This window comes from Argiope bruennichi, chromosome 3, assembly GCF_947563725.1.
Source record: "Argiope bruennichi chromosome 3, qqArgBrue1.1, whole genome shotgun sequence".
Taxonomy (NCBI): domain Eukaryota; kingdom Metazoa; phylum Arthropoda; class Arachnida; order Araneae; family Araneidae; genus Argiope; species Argiope bruennichi.
In genome coordinates, this window is record NC_079153.1 from 49738857 (window position 1) to 49759275 (window position 20419).

The following is a 20419-nucleotide window of genomic DNA, read 5'->3' on the forward strand; positions in this document are numbered from 1 at the left end:
ATTAAAACCTTCTTCAAGCTATACGGTAACAATACGACAAAATAGGCCCAATACGTAAACAAGCGACTCGTGACAGATGAGATCCGCCCATCTAATCAGAAATTTCTTTTCGCTATTAATGTTTGATTCAGATTGCGAACGGATTAATTTCGAAAAGATTCACTATCATTTGTGCAAACATTTCTTATATTTAATAATGAACATTTTTTTCCAAAACAAAAGTTTGTTTTTAATCCATAAAACCTTTTTGGGAAAGAACGTGAGCAGTTCATCTAAAAAAAGGATTCAATACGCTAGGAATGAAGCGGAACCCTGTAGAGTCGATTTCTACAAAGATGGGTTCCTATGTTTAAAAGTTTTGTGAACTCTTCATTTAAAAAGTTTTGTGAACATTTCATTGATAAATGTAGGCAAAAAATTATGAAAATTACATTAAATCCTTTAAAACTAACTCAGAAAAAATGAGATTGTGATATGCCATTTTATAAAAACCTATTAAAGAATTTTACTTTCGCGTATACAAAGTATGGAGAAAATATTGCAATCGTTAAAAAATTCTAAATGGAAAATTTGAAGAATCTCCACGTTTTAGACCTCGACGAGTCAGGAAATTACATATTTGGGAATACACCTGTCTTATGAAAGTGATAATTTAAACACGCTTCGAGTTAAATGGCTGAAATTTGATATCTGGAATTACGACCATATTTCAAAATTTATACAAAATTTTGAGCGAGATTCATTCACAAAAAGTCTGTATAGTTATTTACGAACAAGTAAACTCGATAAATACAAAATGTAAAAATATAGGTAGATAAAGTTAGAGGAATAGTTAGCCTCTAAAATATTAAATTTTGAACCAAATTCGTCACATGGTTGACCGTCTGTCGGACTGAACTTTTGCATATATGTAAAAGCATAAAAGCAATATCGATGAGATTTTGTGCGTTATCTTATGTTTACAACAGCAGTTTTGTTTCAAATTTTGATGACTATCAGCCGATCAAAAAAGTGTCCAAATTACATATGTCTGCTACAGATCGAATGAAAATGTTAAATTCGTGCCAAAAATCAATATTTCCTAACTATTATTCACCAATGCCATGCAAAAAATTCGTGGTCTTACGGAAGGAAGTGGATGAGAATTTTATTGGTGTGTATGCGAGAAAGTTTTGGTAAGACTACTTCCGCAGGTTGTATTTATTACTTGAAAAATCATTGAATAGTTTTTGGGAAATGAACCCAATGGCATTTTTAGGGGCTGTAAAACATTCACTTTAACATTTCACTTTAGTTGAAAGAACCAAAATGAGTTTTTTTAAAGACGCTTGCGACTGTAACAAATGGGAATGCTAAGCTGGAGTGAAAAAAAAATGAGTTTCCAAAAGAGAATTAAACAAAAAAAAATTCTATGAAAGAGAAAAACAAACAAAATCAATTTCAAATATCGCATATTACATAACGAAACGGAGCATGAAACGAGAGCTCTGTATAATCTTATACTCATTTGAAATCCACTAAAATTTTACATTAAAAATAAAAACGTCATTTGAACTGAATTGCCAGGAAGTCTTAACACTGTTGCCACCGACAAAGCACACGCTACGTTCAAATCTCAACTAATATTAGTAATTGCTAGGCAATACAGAATGAAGAAAACAACGGAGGTAATTCATATAGATTCTGTTGTACTCTATCAACATTTTTTTTCTCTCATCCACATTCTTTCCTAACCTTTATTCCAGAGTGATAGACTTTTTCATCAGCGACGTGACATGAACTTGTTTTACCTCTCGTGTGGAACCAGGAATGAAATAAATTTGCACCTAGTATTTTATCATACAGACAGTCATCACGATTCAAGTGCTATTAAAATCAAATCAAGTGACCAGCCTTGTCTGAGAACCCTTTTCTTATCAAGCATTTGCTCCTCCTTAACCACCGAGGTTTAAGGGAAATGTCCAAGGATAAAATAAAAAAAAAATTGATGGAATTATTCTAACATTAGAATTAGAATTCAACATTCAAAGAATTTTTCCAGGATCTTTTTGTTACAATACGTCAAAGAAAGATGCATTCATTCTTGAAGTTTAAACTCATCAACTCCATAGGACCACACTCAGATCTCAAAACACTAGAAAGTTTCGAAAAGTTGGGAATAATGTCTTTTAGACAATATGCAGAAAAAATCCAATATATTTAAAAGTATTCCATTTCTGAAGAACACAGAAGATTTAGATTTATGAATGATGTATATGCAACGAGCTATGTTCGCAATGAGTTTTGCTAGTTTCCCAAAAAGCGATGAATCCATCTATTTGTTTTCTGTTATATTCCAAATAAATTTATTCTTCGTTTTGAAGTTATAAAGAGTCACGTCATTAATTTAATTCGGTGTTATATGAGATTCGGCGATTAAAAGAGATTATATAGAACTTCGTGCCCATTACTATAAACTGGTCATGGACTGAAAGTAGCAAAATTCTCATTTAAGTTATTTAAATTATTTGATTTTTTGAAGCAAATTTGTTTGCTTTTAAAAATAATTTATAAACTACAATGAAGGAATTTTAATATTAATTAAAATAATCACTTCCACTAAAAAAAATAAAAGGCAATAACTATATATTTGACTGGAAAAGATCTAGTTGTCTGTTCTATAATCTCAACTTCAACTTCAAACATATGTCTTCATGAAAGACTCTGACAACTATGAAAAATAAGACCAACTAAATTGGGTCTTACAGGTCTTATTTTAATAAACACATTGGAAACAATAGAGCAAATTCAGCATTTCTTCCAATTAACATTTTTAAAAATTAGGTTGTAAAAGAACTATACTGTAAAAAGTTTTGGTTCTCGACGCAAATGAAATGGTGAATAATTAGAATTCAACCATTCTATAATTTGGCAGAACAGAGAATTAAGTTTTTATTATTACATTTGTAAAGAATTATTTACAGTATTTAAAAATTCCGTCCATTCAATGAATTTTGCACCATCTAAAAAAACGGACATACAGTGCTCTCAGCACCAGATTTACAAACTTCTATGACTGGCAAGGTATACTTATAAATTTGGAAAACTCGGAATTATAGAGTAATACTGGGAATGAAAGGCTTATCTGACTCGATAGTTAGCGTTGTAAGAGCGAGGGAATTCCAAACGCTCCCTGGAAGACTCTTCATTTCTGTATTTCTTAGTAAGATTCAAATATCATAACCAGTGATCCATGTGAACAGGATCAAAATTAACGACGCAACAAAGACGTAGACCTCGAAACCATATCCAATATGCATAGTTCATGAATAGAAAAATACTTTTTCTCTCTCATATTTCAACCAAAAACATCATCTAGACTTTATTATTTTTGAATTAAAAGAAAATAATTCGGCATTCTCTAGCTCGTTTTCATTTTTTATTGTTGTTGTTGAGAAAAATATGTATGGATTGAATCACTGCATGAAGGATATTTAAAGTGCATGCAAGTGGACTACAAACTCCAATAAAAATGTATAAGGTGTTTTGAGTCCACTGAGTAGACGTTTTCAGAGCTTTTTAGATCGGAATTTTTGATTTGCTGACATAATTACTGCACCAAAGTTTAATGTTCCTCCTCTGTTCAATATGGACATCTCATCTAGTAAAGTCATTAGTTAGGATTCACATTCAATCTTACTATGGAATGATGAAACGACGACTCTCTCAAGAAATACTCGGAAATCATGCACACATGTAACGTTACTTTCAAATCAACATTACTATGTGATTTCGAGTTCCCAACTTCTCCTAGAAGTTTGGAAGTTATAATTTTAATTGTTTATATTTTAAATGTTGAATAGAATCAAGAAATTTCAACACCAGCTCATGAAATTAAACTTCTGGAAGAACAAGTAATTTTTCACTGTCATGATTTGGCAACAGCAAAAAAATGTGGCTTTACAGTAATGATTCATTTTCTTACAATCAGAAATCTTCTATTGAAATTTAATGATAAATGTTCCTAGTGTCACAGAATGGTGATAAACGCCTCCTCTCAATCACAAAGTAAATTTTTCATTCAAATCACCAAAGGAAGTTCATTTATGTAGATATACTGAACTGATTATTTTCCAATTAAATTTTTCGAATGGATTTATTTTCGATTTATCAAAATATTTTAATATAATAAAAACAGTTGAAACAAAAAATTAAAAGATTTATTTTTCGGCAATTTAGAATAAATTTTAATACTTTATTTTTAATTTTTCTTTCAAATAACTGAAACATACGATAAAATGAAGGTAGAATCGGGCGATAAAAATAATGCCATCAAAGAATTTAAGTTCAGAAATCCTTTATTAATTTAAATTCTCACAAAAAAACCCCTCATAATTTAAGAAATATAGGTAGACCTTTGAAAAATGAGATTTTTTTGTGTGCACAAATCATTTAAACATTTAAGAACACTTTTAATAATATTATATGTTTAATTTTATATCATATTAATTTATATTCCAGCATTTAGATTTGGTTACTGATATTAAAAAAATAAATTTCAGCATATGTTTAAAAGTAAAAAGATCAGAAACAATAAGTGGGAAAAAATAAAATTAATTTTACAATTAAATCTAAATATGATACTCAAAAGCACTAATACCAGATGCAATTTCAATCAGAATTTCAGAAAATAATGGCAATTTCGCTTTAAGACACTTAAAGCGAAATTACATTTTTTATTAGCTTAATCATATTTCTCAAACAAACAAAAAAGTCATATCAATTAATTCATACAAGTAAAACGCATTCCAGGGTTACAATAACTAATACGTTAGAAGTGTAATTGTCATAATTACTTAATGAAAAATTATTTCAGAGATAGAACTCTTCTAAAAAAAGACATGGACAGAAACAGAAATATCAATTTTATTTAATGGGAGCCTTTAATAATGCTTACTCTCTAACCCTTCAGGTATTTAGCGAATTCTTATTAACAATTTATTGCCCTTACGCTATTATATACAGTGTTTGATGCAATTAAAGATAAATTATTCAAATATATCTTAATTCTTGGAAAGAGGTAATTCTATACTTCTTTTTATAACTATTAAATCTACTTGTTACCAACAGTTTCTTATTTAGCGGGAAAGAGCATAATAAATTTAAGTGACATGATAAAATCGACATATCAAAGGATTTTGCTTAATTTTATTTTAATGTTTCTTTAAGTGAAAATACTGATGTAATGAGTTATATTCGAAAATAATCATAAATGTCTATTAATAAAGTCTCACAGAAGAAAGGACCAGGAAGAAAGGACCAGGAAAGGATTCCTAAAAATTATCTGTTGAGAATTCGAAATGTATTTTTCACAAATGGAAATGTGAAAAATACATATCTTAAAGTATTTAAGTAAACTCCTTACTACAACCCTGTAGTAAAAGCGAAAAAAATTTAAAATATAATTGCTTGAAATATATTAATTGTCAAGACATGATTTTGATAAAAAAGATAATAATATAAATGTATTTAAACTTTTTTAACTGCAACTAATATACAAAATATTATGGTTTTGTTTTGGGTTCACATTTCTTCTATAATCGAAGTGTAAAGTTATGAAGTAGTTCCCAAAATCGACATAAGTATATTGAAATGCATTGTACAAATTAGATTACGAAAATTGTATGAGGTTCAATAGTTATCACAAAAATTTAACTTCTAAGAAAAAAAACACCTGGAATTTCAATTTTTCTTAAAATAATCAATATACAAGATAAACTTTTAAATATGCCATCATTTTCTGTACATGACCATTTAGTTTAAAATATTATAACTAGCATTTTATATCGTAGAAAAAGAAACTCCAGTAGTTCCGTTGAATTCAAATATCTCTAATGATTTTATTTGTAAAATAAAGATTTAGCACATATTTAAACAATGCTAACTAAAAATTTACAGAGAAGATAAAGACAATATAAACGATGCATGCAGAAAATGATCAAATTTTATATTCGCAAATGCTCTATAAAAATGAGCAATTCAACAGTAAATATTTGTCTTAATATTACACAAATCTATTTAGATAGAAACACACAAAATTAAACTGTTTTGAGAAATTTCTCGGTTTGCTCTTGATACATCCATCTGTAATTTACTTGTTTAATAGATAACGAAATCGATTTTTCAATAATAGGATGTTTTTGTTTTTTGCCATAGTTTAGCAGAGCAAAGTTCAAAACAATATATTTTGCTTTTTATTTTATTTGTTTGCACAAATATGATGAATGTCAAAACAGATAAACTAGAATGCACTGATCATACAAATGAAATACAATTGTCTATTTATAGTAATAGAAGCGGAAACTACAATTATAATTAAAAAGAAATGAGATTAAAAAGCTTCCACATAAATTGTTTAAATCTATAAATAAGAGACAAGATTTTTTATTCATGTAGGCGAATTGGAAAACACATAATATGTTACTCTTTGAAAACTTTAAATTTACATCATGTTATAGGTCACATGACCTCCCAGGTCCAATAAAATTAAAAACTCTCCTGTATTGAAAACTGAAATGAAAAATTGCCATGTATTTGAATTAAATATCTTGATTATCCCTATTAGATAGGGGCCGCGGTGGCCCGGTGGTAAGGTCTCGGCTTCGGAACCGGAGGGTTTCAGGTTCGTGACCCGATTCCACCGAAGAACTGTCGTGTACGGGGGTCTGTTGCACGTTAAATCCGTCATGATCAAACGCCCTCCCGCTGGTGTGGTGTGGAGAGGGGGGTGCCAGCTTAGGTGTCGTCCTCATCACTTGACCGCGGTTCAAAATTACGAGGTCCGTCCCAAAATAGCCCTAGTGTAGCTTTAAACGGGACGTTAATATAACTAAACCTAAACCAGATTAAATAGATGATATAAAAAAAAAAGGGTCACTGAAATTTGTTTTTAAAAGTTAACTTCAGAAGAGATTTATTTTCCAACCTTCAATCAATTTTCAAAACAGGACAATTTTTAAACAATTTTCAAAAACAGGACAACCTAGATGAATAAACCTAAAAGAAAACCTGAAAAACAAAATACTATTTTATTTGTGCTTCGTTAGCTTTTGCTGACTTTTTTTATTTTTATAACTGACCGTTTTAGCAGCCCTATTTTTTCAATTACGTTTCTGAATTATTTTTTTCTATGACCTCCACCATCTAGAAGCATCCTAAAGTTTTAGGGAGTAGCAGATTGAAGTTCAAAAAAAAAAAAAAAAATCTGATCGTTTTACTAATATTTTTCCTTACAGCGTTTTGTTTTTATTTCTTACTTGTCATTTGGACATCTTCGTCAATTGTCTATGCACACAAACTAAAATAAAGCAAATAGCGCATGCAATTGTTTTTTTGTCCAGATGTCCAAACAAAAAAGGTAATCACGTCATTCGTCTTGGATTTCTTTCAGAGACTTAACCACTTCCTTTGACGCACAGACTATCTGGAACTGCTTCGCCAACAGCCTTTGTTACTTTTAGGTCTTCATGCCTAAAAACTCTCCGATACTTTCCGCTCGATTTTCCGAAGAAGGAAACACCACTATCTCGTTTCTATTCCTGTAACTTCCCAATATGTGAATGGTAATGAGCTCGATTTTCTGAGTCTAGTAGAGGCCGATCAGCTTCCTGGAGACACTTGGAAGACGATGAGCGCTGTCTCAAGACCTTGAAATAAGGTTCATTGCCACATCCATTCACTTCCGATTTCACCAGAAACGGTGAAAGGAAAAAGAAAGAAAGTGATGGAAACAAAATCTTCACGACCCCCCCCCCTCCTCCATATATCACGCTTGCAAATTTGAATGATTTCTTTTTGTGTCTCTTTGCGATTTCGGTTTGAATTGTGTTGAACGCTCATTGATTTCTTGGAATGTCTGGCCAAAACAACCAGATTACACCAAAACACAAGGTAAACAGCATGATTTGGCACAGGAACTAGCGTCAAAACAATGAGCATCAAAACAAAGTATTTCAATGACGTCTCGAGAGTCGAAAGAGCACACTGGCCTTTGAATTTTCACAGAATTTAAAGAACAGCGAAAAACAACGAACTCCGAATACAACCCGTAACAGTAGCCTCAAACAGTTATTCTATAGATCATGATCAACTGTCTGTGCTGACGTGGTATATTGAGTTACCGAGACATATATAATAATGTTAAAGGAATAAGATGACAAAGCATATCACACAGATAATTATTGACACAGGCGTAAGAATAATCAAAGGCAAAGTGGCTGATTATAAAGAAATTTACTACAATCACCTTTGGTCCGGAATGTACAAGTTTAAGAAACAAACTTTAAATATTTCAACTGTGGATAGAACGGATAATTAAAATGAAATATTCTTTGTCCGAATACAGTTAGACAAACTAATTTGAAGCTATTAAAATAGTTCAATTTGTTTACAATTTTTTTTTTCATCTTAATTGAACACGATGAAAACTTTTACAATTCATACGCATCTATTTCTATGTGTTTTGTAGAAACATTTCTATAAAATAAGCACAAGATTTTGGTTCATTCTTTTAAGTGTTGTTAGCTTCAAAAAACATCTATGCAAGTTGGCTTTAAATTAAGATTAGTGTTACAAAATACATATATTACAATAATATGGATACACTTTTGAAAATTCATAATTTATTCGGTTAAGATTTTAAGTTATGATTTATCATCGAAATTTAAAGATGATTATTTAATTTTGAATGTATCTAGTAATTCATGTATTAACAAGTATTAAAACAATGAACTGATAGTAGATTCTTGAACTTATGAATGCCTTTTCCAAAAATTTAAAATTCTAATATATCGCAAATACATTTAATATTGTTAAATTGCTTTTCTATTACTTAACAATAAAGAAAATGTTTAATTCTTCGAAGAAAAAAATCATAATGACTATCAGATAAATACATTATTAATATCATATGCTTAAAAAAAGAGCACCAGCAAAAGAATTTATCTAGAATACTTAGAATAATTGTGGCTAGTTAATCTTTACTTTATATAATTCATGCATTAATTTTATATAGTTCAGGTATTTAAAAAATAACAGAAACAATATCCAATGACCGTTCTGGGCGATACTACTCCCCATTAGCATGCATAAGAAAATGACCAATTAAATATGACTGCATGTGGCTATACAGAATGCATTATTCATCATGCTCATAATATAAAAGGCATTTAATTATTGAATGTAACACAGGCGCACAGAAAAAAAAAGGAAATGTTTAACAGAGAAAAAAATGACGAAATCATATTCCTTAGATCCTGTCAGTGGTCACGTAAAACGAAATTCATTTTATCTCTTTTATAAGTATTAAACGAAAACAGCGAACGGTCTGTTGCTCACGTCATACTTGCGTCACTTTGAATAACATCTAGGAAATCAGATTTGAAGATTTATGTTTCATTTTACTATCAAATAATATTATGAGAGCAAGATAAACGATAACTCACTTCACATAAGTAGACAGAAGTAATAATAGTAATAGAATTCAGCATTCAGCCCATAACGTAGCAACTAAAGTAAATGATTTACGAAAAGCAGCATTAATTTTAAACGAACTTTAAGTATTTCTTTTCATAAAATGCTTAAAGTAGTGCTTAAATTTAAAAAAAAAAACATTTTCGAAATTCTGATATGCCATTTAACTTTAGACATTCAGTTGACTAATTTGTACCATTTAAATATCAATTCTTTTTCAATAATAGTTATTACCCGAAATACTGTTGAATATTGCTACAGTACACTCCCGATTATCCGCGGAATTGGGTGGCGCGGCCGCCGCGGATAACAAAAATCGCGGATAATCCGAAAAAAGCTAAACACGGGTATAGCAAAAAAGAAAACAGTCATTCCAACTTTGATAAATCGTTTTATGTACAATAAAACGTAAAATAAACAGTAGGAAATGTTTAACTAACGCTTAATATTTTAGTATATCATTCAAAACTAACCTAAAATGCATTTTGTTAATGAAAACAGAAAAATGCTTTGTACTTACGAGAGGCGTCAAGGATTCACAGAAAAATTAATACATAAATACTGTTTTAATATACTGTAATGTATTATGTAATTACAAAAGCATAACTGTAAAACTACACCTTTTTGAAGAAATCAGTCATTTGTGTTTGCTTCTTGCTTTGGAAACATTTTCTCTTTGCTTGAAAGCAAAAAAAAAAAAAAAAAAAAACTTAGTGCGGCAGGCGCGGATAACCCGCTCGCGGATAATCGAGAGTCTACTGTATTAGAAAGCAAAGCTTGTGTCCAAATAGGTAGTTAATACATTCTCACCCCGTTTGATGTGATCTCACCTAATGCCACTGAATTTTGTTAAATATATTATTAAAAATTAAAATATTTACATATTTATGAATTAAGTACTTGAATTGTTTTTCCTCTGAGACAAATGCGAGTGCTCCAGCAATACGGACAAACGCCATTAGTGCATGGTAGAAATATAATGAATCAATATTAACTGAGTCACGACCAACTGAACATATGCCAAAACTTAATTAACGTTTATCAGATATTTTAACCTTTTTTAAAAAATATTCTTTTCTTGTTTTGTATGATATCTAATAAAATGTACCAAATTATTTTAAAAAGCTGATTGGGACTACACATACAATTTATTTTACTAATTTAAATTTTCTAAGAATAACAGATTTATACTTTACTGTACCAATGAATCAAATATTTTATACAAAATTAAATCGAAAGCAGATTTTTATGTCATTTGGAATTTTAGAATATAGTCCTCACACATATTTTAATTAAAAAATAATAAGAAATTTATTATACTTTAGAAATTTTGAAGAATGCACATAAGGAATAATAATTATTTGTAAAATAAATAAGAAAAACTTTAAAATAAATTTAAAATCATATCGGTAAAGAATTATACTCGTTCTTTAAAAATGTTACAAATTTATTTATTGACCGATTTTGATGTATAAATTTTTGAAACAAATCAAATGATTATAATCAATAAAAATGATCATTGATATGAATTTAGATATGAAGATATAAATTTAGAAAAAGCTGATCAAGTACTAAAATTCAAGCACATTTAACGAAACTTCTATCGAAGAAATTGAATGAACAATTAAACGAAACGAAATATCAGATTACTAAACATAAAAAAATAATTTGTATATAAAACCTCAAAAAAGAGATAACAGTAAGAAAATATTGATTACCTATTAACAAGATAGATCCTGTTGCAAAATGATTTGCTATTCTTTAAAATCTAACAATTTAATGAATAAAGAAATAATGTACTTACTCCTTTTTAGATAATCTGTGTTCTTCTAGGGGATCAAAACGAAACTTAAAGAAATAATAACTTCAGAGCACTCAAAACCTCCTGAAATAAAAATAAAAAAGATTTACGTTCGTATATCTTATAAAATAAACCGTTTAATTAAAAACCAAGTACATGTAAAAATTTCACAAGAATCCATTTTAAATTATTTTTATTATTTAACATATTTTATAGCTAGAAGTTACATGTCAAATTTTATCAAAGATATTTTTAGTAAAGAAAATAATAACTGTAACTGATAAAACTAATCTAATGAATATATTGCAAATGTTTAGAAAAACGAAAAAAAAAAAAAATGCATAAATGTGATACAAAGTATAAAAGAGAGAGACCTTTCTGCTAATATACTAGACAAATTTAAAATGAAATGATATGTATTATCCGTTATATCAAGTGGTAGATCGACATATCAGTTAATAACAGCCAAATGAAAAAAAAACAAATATAAGAGACCAAACCAAGTAAAATAAATCCCAACTAAAGACTACTTTATCACATTTATTGCATTTTTCAATTAGTTCTTTAGATAAAGATATTCATTTAAATGCCCCTTTGACCTTGACTTCTGATTTTATGCATAAAAAGAACCTTGATTTGTAAATTTAAATTCACAGCATACAGGTAATTTTCAAGAACCTGAAAGCAAAATGACATGAAATATTGACATTTTAAAGGTAGTTTTATTTTTAGTGAAATAAATTCGTGGTATAGCTTTAAATATTTTGTTATAATTGGAAATAACATTGAATAAGAAATAAATAAATGAAAAATACTTGATCTCTTTTAACTAATATTTCCTTAGGGCTAAGCAGTAGTATTTTAATTTAAGTATCATAAATGAAATAGAAATTATTAACAAATATAGTAATTCGTTTAACTTGGAGAATATTTGACTAAGATAAATAAAATGTTAGAACATTATTTTAATTCCAAAGAGACACGCAAAATATTTATTTCAATCTATATAAAAGTATTTTAATCAAAACATGGTAAATAGTATTGGTTTCTTACATTTAAGACTGAGTTTCATTTCTAATCATACAGATTGTAAATCGAATTTGTTGAAAGTCGAAATTATGTTGGAAAATATTCATTTTTATTTGAAATATTATTTACTTATGTATTATTTATATATAATTCGAAAGTAATCTTTGATTTCTATTTTTATTGAAACGAATCATAAAGATTACATACAAGCATAAAAATCCAATCAATGCTGTAGCATAAATATTTTTTATTAGGCATAAGAAAAATAAATTGTGCGAACCTTGCACGAAATTTCAGATAGATTTTTTTTTAATTTAAAACGTCTTTTTCATGGTCATAAGAGATGGTCGCTATAAATCGCACCAAAATAAGTTGAGAAGATATGCTTATTTTAAATGCATCTTTTTAAATATCAAATGTACAAATTAAATAGTTCTATGAACTGCTTTTTAGAAAAAAGCATTTCAAGTGATTATTCTGCAAAAAAAATCATACTTTATAGACTTGTTGTGAACATCTTTGATAGAATTCAAAACCAGAAATAAAAAACGATCATATCACGACACCAAAACTTAGCAAAGAGATAGCTGCAGGGCACATTAAATCTTAGGGTTAATTTCTTTACCAGATAATTCAATTTAAATTGTCAAATTTGCTTGACATTAAATTATTCAAAATCAGTACACAAAAGAAAAATTACAAAGAACACTATATAATAAACTTGAAATACTTTAAATTAAATTGTACATAAATCGATATAAAGAAAGATTCTGCTTTTCGAAGGGTATCAGATAAGGATAACAAAAAGTTTCATAAATTTTTTACGAAAAATATTTCTTGTATTTTAAAGAGATACGATTGCGGCGGGTTTTTGATATCAAAACCGTGAAAATTAATATATTTTAATTAGTTTATTATTATCGCGTTTGGAAGATTAACGAAGGGCTCTCGGTTATGAGCATTATCTTTTTATATCATCATTATGATAGGGTACAACTCAGCAACCATGTTAGAATCTTTCAGCCTTTGAAGATTTAAAAAATACTCAAGACACATGATAAACTACGAAGGAATAAAAAGATTGTGACACGAATCTTTGCAAGTTTTTTCACAAAATAAGCAAAGAAAGTGAAAAGATTTGAATCGAGCCCTTTTTTTTAGTTATACCTGTCACTGTGATGCAAGCGTCTCCAATAGTCGTGATCTAAATATCTAGTAATTGTGATCTGAAGATCAAATACCGTCTTAGATGTTGACTTCAATTTCTAACCATTAAACAGCAACACTCATTACACTACTCAGTCTTCAAGAGTTTAAAACCGATAATTTTATAAGACAAGAAAAAATCTAGCGAAATAACATTATTGAAAAAATAAGTATATCGATAAGTATACTGTAAAATAAGTATAAGTATATAAAATAATATTAAACATAATAAGTCTTCATTTTTAAAAAGAGGTAAAAAATAAATCCAACAAAACTACCTTATTGGGAAAAGTAAGTAAATATCAAAAGAAAATACTCGTCTTACTCAATAAGAGATGAAAGTAAATTCAGTATAAGCCACTTTATTAGAAAAATAAGTAAATACCAAAAACAATTTATCAATAAGAGAAATTATAGCAGAAACATTATCAATAACATATAAATTACCGATGACGCATCGTGAACGACGACGTCATTATTCGAATCATTTGACAGTCATCAAATGTAAATGCAAAAAAGCCTCTAGATATTTATTCATTAATGCTCTCATTATTTTGTCATATGATTTTAAAATTTGCTAAATAAAATAAACAGAAATGACAGATAGGAATGTAATTCAGTTCTTCAGATGCTTTTTCTTCCTAAAAAATAATGCACCAGTAAAAGCTATAACTATAAATGTCCATTTGATTGACAAATGATAAAAAAAAGACAGAATTATTCTTAGCACATCTAAGCAAACATGTCGTGAGGCTTTTCAATGAGGACACTGCTTTATCTCAAAAGAAACGACATCTTCATTTTAAATGTCAACCATCTAAGCATCGCTTGATATCACATATCATGAAAGAACAGCCTGCATAGAACTCTTGCAGAACTGAATAAACAGTTGATGGCATTGATAGCATCTGCAAACAGTCTTCGACACGTTTTGAAAAGACATCAGCAAATCGAATGCCACATAAAAATGTTACAAATTTCGTGCGAGATTACGATCGCCGGTCATCATTTAATGCCTAGCTGACACCATCATGGTAATGACTCTAATACTCTGCTTTGATCTGCGATAAACATTCATTAAAGAGTATCGTTCTGTAATGTAGGTTGGAATGACATTAAATGGCGGCGAATTTAAGCCATTTGGACTTGTTTTCCCATTTGCCATTATACTCAGAGGGAACAGTTTCCTTTCCAGTTACAGATTTCCGTTCATTTTATTGTCCGTAAAATGTTTTGCATTAGAATTTATGATTTAGAATCATATAATTATGAAAAATTTCATTCTGATAGTATAAAACCGCTTTTAATATTAAAACAATTATCGATAAACTAAATATGCTTATAATTATCGTTTTACAATTGCAATCGATATGTTAACTGACACGCTGCGTTTCATACTTGTAGCATTTAGATTTATTTCCATAAGAATGTCTTTAAAAGTTACTTACACTTACATTATATAACGGTATAAATTATCAAGAAATGTTTGTGCATTATTGAACATTTTCGAACATTTTCAGAATAGCTGGAATTTTTTGATATTTAACTGAACATATGAAGAAATTATAAGCTCATAATTTTACCAGAAACGTATCTTATTATGTAACAATATATTATTATGCAACAATAAATGCATAATAATATAACTTTAAAACAACTTAAGTGTTAATATTATCATTTCTTAATTCTTTTATCAAATAAATAAGAAATGTTTTTAATAGTTGCACATTAATTACTTAAAAATGCAAATGAATTCCAAAATAAGTAGTTTATATTCCAAAGTTTGCAGAGTTTTGTCGTGGAGGTAAATAACCAATGCAAAATAAAAAATAAACTGAAAAGAAACCCTTAATAATTGGTAAGCATAATCCAGCGAATATCAGAGAATAGAATGTTCCAAACTCAGCTTTTTGATTTTAAATATCGTAAAAAAAACATTTACGGTATAATAAGTGCAATCATCTTAAATACTAGCACAAACATACCATGCACATGAGTTTTATGATATTTAAAAAAAAATAATCTGATTAGCCAACTTAAATTAAATTTTGAGCGCGAAATATTTTTTTTTGTTATTTCAGATATTAAACTAATAACAATCAACATATTTCAAATGTATGAATATTTTTTTTCATAATTTATGTTCTGATACATGTGCAACGATTGTTTCTAAAATAATACCATAGACAGTAAAAAAAATACTTTCACCAATTAGAAATATTTTTTAAAATCTTGATTAACATAAAGATGTTGATTCTCTCGCATTCAGTATGCTTTAAAAATTATGATTATTCTACTATGTTATCGATAAACTACGTATGTTTATAATTATCGTTTTATAATTAATTGAATTCGATATGATAATTGACATGTTGCATTGAAATTCTTGTAATAATTATATACATTTTCATAAGAATATCCTTAAAAGTTGCTTATACTAACCTATATATTAGTTGCTTATATAACCTATATATTACTAAACAGTTATTTCTTTCGAAAAATTTCAGAATAATTGAAATTTTTTGATACGCCACTTAGTAAGAAGAAAAACATGAAAGTTTGCTGTCATGCCTCACCAATAAAACGGGCCTTTAACAAATCCATTACATTATTGTTATCAATAAAAATTTATATTCGTTAATTTATACACTTTTCATAAGAGTTCAATAAAGAGTCAAAACATTATTAGTTGTTCCTAGATACGCTCTATTACTCTCCAAGAAGTATCAATATTTTGATACACTTTTATATGACTGTTCTATTGCATGACCTTATCTAATTTCTGACAGCCGCACTTTCAATAAATATGAATTTAGAAATCGAAACACTATCACTTAGGTGTACTCTAGTACGTTCTAAAAAGATCAATATTTTGCAACTTCCTTTACATGATTGCTCTATCGCATTAAACGATCAGATTTTACATTGCTCTGGTTACATGATTGTCTAATGCAAACGTTTGCCATTAAAACTAGTAATCACAATGAAAATGAAATATATAATTATTTCAGATGACCTTATTCAGATGAGAAAAGGTTACGAATTGCCTCCGAAATGTTTGCTGCTACGTCCTAACACAATATCAATATTGGGATACATTGCTTTTTACTTCAAAGCACTTAGCCAAATCACGCTTATTACTTTTTGGAATACCATTCAGAAAACGACTTTTTATCGCTTAAAATATGTAATCAGTAAAACTGTTAATCGACTGGAGATAAAAGACAGATCTGGCATCAAGTTCTACTCACATCCTCTGGCGCGTTTGTTTACAGATGCAAGGTGGTGATAATGTTCTTTTATCCGGGATGCACGCACCAAGCCAATCTCTCTTCCTTATCTGCTCGCCTGTGCTTCCTTGTGTCCGAAATCCACGTCTGCGGTTACCGATTAAAATCCGCGACAAAACTAAGGCCAAAGATGGCAGGATAATACAATAACAGAGTGGCCAATTTATCAGCCAGTTAGTTCCCTTCTGACCCAAAGTAAACTGAATTTTTTTCGTAGAAAAATATTTACCTGATGCATGGTGCTATAAATGGAAAATTTTCTATTAAGCACGGGTGCGGTGCACCCCCACGCAAGACGAAAAAGCCATAAGTCATCGCTGAAAGTTTGTTCACTTTAAAACGAATCGAACCAGGGTTTCTTATGACTAATTTGAACCAAGAACTAAATGTATCCTGCGAAGTGGGCGAAAGTATACAATGACTGTTTGGGAAAACATTAAAGTATGAATCATAAGTATTTACTTAAAATAATATTCATAATGCAATTAACTTTGCTAAAAAACGAATACTAACGTTACTAATTTTCTAATTGCTTTGTAAGAAATAATTTAAGATTGGTCGACACCAGGAACAAATTTCGACACAAGAAAGAATATAATTTTCAGATTGCTCCTAAAAAATAATTTAAGATTGGTCGACACCAGGAACAAATTTCGACACAAGAAAGAATATAATTTTCAGATTGCTCCGTAAAAAATAATTTAAGATTGGTCTATACCAAACTTAATCTTCGACATTCTGAAAAATACTTAATATTCAGATTGCTTTGAAGACAGATCATATTAGAATTTTCATGATTAGTACCAATTTTCTAATTCCGGAATGCACTATACTTTCTGGGTAATTCAACATTTAAAATCTATTGTAAGTTTTTAAATTTTTTGAATTGCGATGAATTAATTCTAAATTTAAAACAATTTAAAGAATTTTGTTACAAGGCACAACATTAAATTAAAGTGTCAAGTTTTACAAAATGTCACAAGATGTTTTGTTTAGCCAATTCTTACTTCAGAACTGCGATATCTCAACTGAGAAAAAAAACAAAAACAAGTCGCATCTTTTAGTATCGATTATACTATAAAAATTTTCTTTGTAAATATATTATGAAAAGAATCCTGAAAACTTATCGATAATTATGTTTCGATTCCAACAATAAGAATGATCAAACATTTTATCGAAATATTAAAAAATTCCTGCAATTTTAATTCCATTTTTAAAATGGGTTAAAATGGAATTCATTAAATTAATTAGTATTTTTTTATCATTAAAATTAAAATGCTCGTGATAATTATTCATATTTTCTTAGTTTGAAATCTTTTTTTTATTCGATATATATAACCACAATAAACACAACTAACCGCAAACCAATTAACAAGAGCAGTTTTTCTGTTAACTAACAGAATCTGGCTAAAATAACGGTATTTGCAAATTAAAAACGCCAGATACATACATAATCTTTACCTCATCTTATTTATTCTATTTGATAAATGAATTAACTGTCAGTCGCAAAATAATGTCAAAAGGCAATCTCTAGAATATACAGAATATTTTTAATTTCATTGTTTTAGACAGAAAGCACAAACACATGCAAATGAGAAACAGCGATTCGTAAATAAACATGATCTAACTAACTTAGATTTTAAGAAGATAAATATTTCCTAGTGAAAAAATCATTTCATGGATTTAATGAAAATTCTTGTTTTGTGTAATGTTTACACTAAAACTCATTAAGAAATTCTTTCGACAAACAAATATGTGCAGATGGGTAAGCATATTTATCTTCTAAACGCGCCAACTGATTTAAAATTCCAGCTACTGAATTTACATATATATATATGATACGTTCAAAAGTAGAAATTTTTAATTGCCTAAAAACTCGCCAAATGCTGAAAGATACCAAACTGGTTGCGAAAAACACAATTTAAAGGAAAACAAGAGTATTATTAAATAAGAAACACGAAATCAAAGATCTTTTCATAACTCTTTGCTCAGGATATATCCAAGTAAAGCAAAATACAAGGAAAAGAGGGTTTGCTAAAAATATATTTACTTTGACAATAATAAATTTTGTGTGTTATCTTATATGACTTATTCAGAGCAATATAAAAGCATTGAATCAAGTAAATAATGCAAAAAAATCCATTATATTCCTATACATGCTACATAACTTTCGGTATGTGGAGTTTCAGTATAGAAATATAATTATAATGAATATTCTAGTGTATGTAATAATAATGAAAAAATTATATAATAAATTAGTAAAAATGAATTATAGTTTAAATTTCAGAAATACAAATGTTGCAATATAAAAGAAAGCGATATCGAAAATTTCCCTTTGTATTTCAGCAATTATAAAATATTTCATAAGCTGATGATGATTCAAAACTAAATGCAGCAATAGTGAAAAGAGAGAATAAATTCAGCAACAGAAAAAAAAATAATGCTATGAAAAATAAGAGTGGTTGCATTCAAGAAAAGATATTTTGAAAAGTATACAAGTACAGCTTAGCCAGAAGTATAGCATTATCTCGATAATCCGGCAGATCTAGGGCCAAAGGAGCAACGGATAAGTAGAAGTTTATTAAAAAACGCATTTTAATAGCAAAACATTTCTTTATTGAACAAAATATATAAAATAATATAGAAAAATGATACTGCATGCAGTAAATAATACAAAAATAATTCAAATCTGAGTCACATCTTATTGTTTCTTCAAGTCAATATCATTGACATCTGATTACATGGAAATGTTTTCTCCATCCCATTCCCCATGCGTCTTTTTCATCTAATCCGAAGGGAATGGATTAGCTAAATGCCAGGTTATGGAAAAATTATTGTATATTTCTGCTTTGAGATTAGGCAAAGCAATATTAAGATATTTCTAAAATCTTTGTCATAGCGAGTATTTATTAATCCAATATATCTATTTACAATTTTTTAAAAATTAGTAATATTTGCTTTAAAAACAAACAATACATACACACATAAAATAATAATTTAATACACAAAAATTAATAATCAAAAATTTTTATCATTATCATTTTATTATTAAACAAAAAGAAACCTTCTCTATTTATTAAGTTGCAAAACAAAAATGCGACTCTTAGGATATTTTTGAGAACTTTTAAATATGCTAACTACAGAAATTATTATTAAAAAAAAAAAGATTTTATTTTTTGACATTCATGAAAAAGAAAACAGAGAGAGTTCTAAACAATGAGTTTTCCCAAATGTTTTTGCATTCTTTTTAAAACTGAGTCGCATCGATGCATTAGTTTTGTAAAGTAAGCGGAAGTTTTTAAATATATCTAATAATTTTGAACGATGATCAAATAATTTAAAGTACTGATATTAATATTTATTTATATATGTCCCAAAAACATAAATAAGCTTACCTTCTGAAATTTCATACATGAAATGCGAAGTTAAAATTAGCGTTTAATTTAAAATATCACATTGGAAGGGGAAGGGGAAGTCAGCCATCTAACATTCCGACCCGCCATGAAGGCACACGGATTTAAACCATAAACCATAAACTGAATGACCGGACCGCCGCAACAGCAACATTGGAGGGAACTGTTGT

General features: G+C 28.6%; 1 protein-coding gene across 4 annotated transcripts in view; it reads right to left on the reverse strand.

Moving 5' to 3' along the window:
- Positions 1 to 20419, reverse strand: part of LOC129963793 (cytokine receptor-like) — a 237786-nt gene that overhangs the window by 94365 nt on the left and 123002 nt on the right. For all 4 annotated transcript variants that reach the window (XM_056078354.1, XM_056078346.1, XM_056078347.1 and 1 more), the window contains exon 3: positions 11315 to 11395. The gene's annotated coding sequence lies outside the window, so the exon portion shown is untranslated. The remainder of the gene's footprint in view (positions 1 to 11314; positions 11396 to 20419) is intronic.